The sequence below is a fragment of the Poecilia formosa genome, unplaced genomic scaffold (assembly GCF_000485575.1).
Source record: "Poecilia formosa unplaced genomic scaffold, Poecilia_formosa-5.1.2 Scaffold71, whole genome shotgun sequence".
Taxonomy (NCBI): domain Eukaryota; kingdom Metazoa; phylum Chordata; class Actinopteri; order Cyprinodontiformes; family Poeciliidae; genus Poecilia; species Poecilia formosa.
Genome location: NW_006800010.1, coordinates 101,453 through 107,452, shown reverse-complemented (window position 1 = coordinate 107,452; position 6,000 = coordinate 101,453). Strand labels below are relative to the sequence as shown.

The 6,000-nt window shown below is 37.9% G+C and overlaps 1 protein-coding gene across 2 annotated transcripts in view; it reads right to left on the bottom strand.

The window, feature by feature from the left end:
* Positions 1–6,000, bottom strand: part of oxsr1b (oxidative stress responsive kinase 1b) — a 45,883-nt gene that overhangs the window by 34,976 nt on the left and 4,907 nt on the right. The gene's annotated exons all lie outside the window — the stretch shown is intronic.

The following is a 6,000-nucleotide window of genomic DNA, read 5'->3' as shown; positions in this document are numbered from 1 at the left end:
ATATATATATATATATATATATCCTTAAGTGTCTGATAGCACATCAATTACACATTTGGTTGGCAGGATGTTGGTCCTGTTCTGATTATTAAATGTACTTGAATGGCAGATCATGAAGGCTGACCACCTCTGTATAAGCAGTTTAATTAAATTGTGTGCATTTAATTTTATTGCTGAGCAGTAAGAACAACCTTCATTAAAGCTATTATTACATTTTAACTAATAACAAAAGTTGTGGCCAATAACAGGAGCTCCTTCAGCTAATTCAACAGGATGCACCACAAGACATCACAGGAAACCCCTGCTAGATATCGATCTGTATTCCTCCAGCCAAAGTCCAAAAGCGTCCTTAATGTCATTTTGCTAACATGAAACAGTTTTATTCATTTAATCAAGTGTCATGTCTACTCGCATCTCAGTCAAATCTCTACATCCCAGATGGATGTTCAAACTAAAATACCGCAACATCATTTCCCTCTCAAGTTAATAAAGTATTCCAATGTGGCTCAATTTGAGTCAACGATGAGATGCCAAACACAGCAGCAAGTCCACAACAAAATGGCTGACAAGGAAAAGAATCAAGGTGGTCAGACCTCAACCTGATCGTACTGCTGTGGTGAGGTCTTTAGGGAGCTGTGCAGAAAAGAATGCCTGAAAATCTTGAACAAAAAAAAAAGAAAAAATGATGCAAGTAGGAGTTAGGCCAAAACTCCTCCACAACGTGGTGAAAGATTGATGAAGTTTAAACAGAAAAAAGTGATCATGGGGAGTTACTGCTGCAAAACAAAAGGATGACAACATTATTTGAAGGGAGCTTTTTGTAAATCCTGCAAGAGCGGGCTCTTCGGTTTGGAGCGCCGTCTGATAGAGTTAAAAGCTGATAAAAACCCTCTGCAGGAGAGGCATGCCTGTTGTTTCTGCATCGTGTGAGGTCATTTAACTTCCCCCTCATGGCTCTTATTTAACACCAGGAGCTTAAGGCTGTTTTCACTGGATCTCTGGTAGAAATGTGCTGGGAGGCTCCCTTCACTGTCAAGAGTAAGCTTTTCCTAACTTCATAACTGCGATAGCCAAACATTTACAAAGTGCTCATTGTTTTTGAAGGATTTAATTGGTCCAAAAATGGAGTGGAGTTTAAAAGAGGAGTTTAAAAAAAGCCTGCAGATCTTAATGAAATAATAAAGCTGTCCCTGTAGATATGTAACATTTTAATCCAGCTTTTTTTTTAAATCAAATTAAATACGACTCCAGGCAATAAGACAGCACAGTGGAAAAAAAAAAAAAGAGGCTAATGTTATTTAAAGAATAAATAAATAAAAGGCTGGGGGTAAAAAGAAATGCTTGCTGATTCAAATAATCTAATAAAACGGCAATTTCCTTGGAAGATCCAAAGAGTAAGCATAATTTATTTATCCCTAACAACATCTGAAAAATCTAAAACCTATTTCCGAAGATCACAATGGTCTGTCCTCCTGATTCTGACGAGGCAGCATTCAACAGGGTTATCAAGACAAGAGCTAATGGGCTGTAAATTTATCTCCCAGCTTCAGCACCTTTTTACTCAGGACCAAATAAACCAAACGAGCACCTGGAGACGGGCCGCTGATGGGGCAGAACCACAGTGAGCCTGTTTCCCCGTAGCACCGGTTGTAAAAAAAAAATCCTTCACAACAACGAATGGGAATGTTGGGCTTAAAGGGCTCTGCATAGTTGAGCCGAACTCCCGAAATCAGTGCTCACTGTCGCAGGCGCCTGACGAAAATCACATCATTATGTTCTCAGACTTGCTTCTTCTTATCACAACCCCCCCGCCCCCCTTGGTGAACTTCTAACATCTTCACAAATTCATGCCATAATTTTATATCTTTGTTACATAGAATTACAATAAGATACACTTGTGAAAAGTACTGCAGCCACTATACAGTATCAGGTTAACACCACGGACGATTATGTTAAGAAATGTATACCAACTTCACAGATGGGGAAAAAATATAAAAATTAGATGATCAAGCTATTCTATCAGAGCCAAAGGAAGCAAAATGGAGCTAAACTCACCACAGGCAGGATCGAGGCCAACATCTAATCTACAAAGCTGTCTGGCAGAGACATAAAAGCAACATGAAAAGCAGAAAGGTTCTTTCCCCCCAAATACTTAATAATTCAATGCTTAAACTGTATTAATCACATAAATTGGGGAAAAAAAAGCTTTACAGTTGATTCTTTGTTATTTTATGTTCCAAGATTACAACAAGTTGGCTCATGGTGAAATAGTGACCACATTAAATATTATAGCTTGTTTGATTTTTTTTTTTTTTCCTGCAAGGTCACAACACAAAGCTTCCACTCTGTTTTGATTTAGTTATATGTAAAGCAAATTGAAGGCCCAATTTCTTATTTTTACTTTAAAAAATAGAATAAAATAAATTAATTTTAAGAATTTAAAAATATGTGATAACGGACAAAAAAAGAGTAGTTGCCAAATTAGGTCTTTTGCTCTAAAATTTTACCATTAATCTTTTTCTTTCTTTTTTTTTCTTTTTTTTTCAAATTGTGCCAAAACCTGCCTCACGTGCAGATATTCAGGAAAAAAAAAAAGAAACATAAAAAGTTGCAGATCATGTGAACAAACGTGCACAAATCTGTTGGAGAAACATTGCCAAAACAATTGTGATCTTTTCAAAAAGCAGCCGATGTTTTCTGTAAGCATGTTATCCTCCAAACAAATCGTGCTTGGCATGGCAACCCTATAGAGAACATTGTATCATAACCTGGCACTACATGATTGGAGCACAACAGCCACAATGTTCTTGACCGTTTCAGCCTCAGTGCCCTCTGGTGAGGGTTTAACCCAGCTAACGTGTTTGGTGTTTGGGGAGTCGTCAGTTTGCGGTCCTGTTATTCTGATTTTTTTTTGTTTTGTTTTGTTTTTTAACGCAGCCTATTGTCCGGGTAAACAGCATAACCCACAGGAATAATGAACAGAATAAAATCATATACTGGCTCAGCAAACGCATTCAAAGGAGGCACTTAAAGACCATTATAAGAGATAGAATTTCATGGGAGGATTACAAAGCACACACAGGTTCACGCAGTTCAACGAATCTATAATTTTCACCACAAGAAATCCCCCCCCACATACACACACACACACACACACACACACACACACACACACACACACACACACAGACGCACACACTTACAGAGATATTGCTCAGCAATGCTAAGAAAGGTCTAGAGCAAAATTCAGGTGTGAAACACAGGATGAACCAGAACTCTATAGCAACACACACAGGCCTCTGTCCAAAAGCGAACATGCTGAAAAGTCTAAAATAAAAATCACTGCACCACCAGTGACTCTTGTCTTTCCAGCTTAATTAACAATTTTTTTACTAGCGGAAAAATGCATGTAAATGAGAAGTTGGATTTTATTATTATGCTACAGCAATAAAACAAAGCACACAAAAAAAAAAAACCACATTATTTTAATGCCAACAAAAGTGGTCTGCACTGTAGGTGTTGCAAGGTCTGTGCATTTAGAGCTGCAGTCTTGCTGCAAAGCACTGATAGAGATCAATGAAAGGAAACCAGAATGATAAACCTGAAGAGATGGTCCGTAAGATAGGGGAGTTCGAGCAACAATGGTCTTTTTCACACAGACCAAAAAGAGGAGGCAGGTTGGCGTCACATCAGCGCACCTAAACAAAATGAGGCAGCATTATTTTTAAAAAGCTGAGTGACAACAGCATTGTTGGTCAGAGCAATGGGCTCCACTCCGCACACAAAACGCAACTCAAGTCTATGAAAACATCTGTCGCCGGCCCAGACTCTGTAATTTGGCTCACAACGACGAAATATAATGGAGACATTTCTAATCCGACTCAAAGGTTCTGTGTAAGAAAGACAAGTGGTTGGCAAAGCTGCAGATAACTCGTCTTAAGGGGAAGCATATTGGATGACGCATAATTTTTGTCTCTTGTATTAAACAGTGTGAGGCGAACCAAAATGGATCAGTATTCACTTTCTATGATTTTAACTCTGCAGCTTGACTCATTTTTCCTGGCACAAAAGTCATGGGAACATCTTTAGCACTTTACAGTACAGATCAAATCCAGAGTCTTGAAGGGCTAGGCAGGTCAAATCCTGCAAGACTTATAATCAGGGCAACATTTTTGGAACAATAATTAAGCTTCAGTGTTTCATTGTTATTTTCAATTGGCTACAATAAATGATTCTTTTACTAGCTACCTTGTTGATGCATGTTTCATATTTTAACCTAGAGCCGCACACTGTGTTCTAATAATGCATATTGATCAATAATGTAGAAGAACTTCGGCCAATTTCATAATTTAAATAGTTATATGGCCTTTGGGATAGTCATTTGCTGAATTAGAGGCTGCAATAATCAATATTTATTTAGAGTTTATTAAAAAGAAACGCCTTTTATTTATTTTCAAGGAGCTAGGTTTGTTAATTACCTGCAACATTTATGCACTTTTTGCATTTTTAAGTACAAATTTAACACAATGCTTAAACTGAAGATCTGCAGCAACAGTAGAATGAGAAAACACGTTTTTTTTTATAAAATTGAGAAACATGCCAGAGAAAACTTTGCTGTTAATGAGGTAGCACTTCCTAAATGGATCTTGAAATTTCTGTGTTTGTATTTCCATAACAAAATTTCTGTAGTTTTGTTATGGAAAGATGTAAAATAACTCCTATTAGCTGAGCACTTTCCAGTCACCTGTCAGATCAAACTCTTCTTCCGATTATATTTTCAAAAACAAATTTAAAAAAAAATCACTGCACAACAGGAGCAATTGCTATCGTTTAGATTTTAATGTCATTCGTCAGTGTTTTACGGTGCTTGTACTCAGACAGATTAAAACATCCAAGTAGCATATCCAATAAAAATGTAATAAAAAGCATGTACCACAATGAGCTCATCGAAACCATTTTTAGAGAACAAAAATAGTAATGCTGTGACAATTTACATACTTTATGCTTTGTTGCAGCACTTTGTTAAAGCTTTAATTATTATTTCAAACGTCCTCTTGACTGGAAGTGATTTCGCTTCAGTTTCATATGCAACCGCTGTGAAATAACTTAACGCTTTGTCTTTAGCACACCTAATTGTAATCTCTGACTGAGCTTTCTTTTCCTCACCCACGAAAGTCAAGTAAACACAGAGGGTTATGGCAAAATTACTTTAAAGTTTCCATAACTTTTATAATGACTCTACATAAGTTACAGGGTCATCTTTTGTGAAACAATCTTTTAAGTTTCATTGCTGTTACAGGGAAGCGCTTGGGAGTCGGGATCCAAGCAGCCGATTTAAAAGCACATTTCTGCACAGAACTGCTATGAAAACGGCAAGAGATTAATGGTGCATTGGTCTGATTTCACCGTTTTTAATTGCGTGCAGGACTCACTGGTTCGTTGCAGCGGTTGCCAGCCATTGTTTCCAGCTCAGTGACACTTTTTCAGGAGGACCCTCTTAGTGTCAGAGGACATGATTTACGTAAAAAGCTCTGTTGTGGACCCCAAAGCGGAAACACGCTATTGACTGACAGGGTCAAACAAGGTTTCTGGAAATAATGTACAGAGACGAAAAAAAAAAAAAAAAAAAAAAAAAAGCTCACAGGTCACATAATGGAAATTCACCCAATCAATCCACTAAAATAATAATATCAGATTTCCCTGGTCTTTTTTATTTATTACACTTACAGTGACCTTTGTGCCTCATGTGTGAGTTTCCTGCAAGATAAGCAACAAGTAGCAGCGTGGCAGCAGCAGCTTTTTAGTTTCTTTCCCCCTCATCCCCAAGCCAGTTTAGAGCTTGACGGTCATGCGTCTTTCATATTATAAGTCCTCAGACACCTGACTTCAGTTTCCAAATGGTGTCCAAATGTAAAACAACCAACCGCATCAGCACCCGCTGATTTACAGCACGTGTTCCTCGATTGCGCAGGATGCGGTGTGTTAAAACCTGATGCGGCC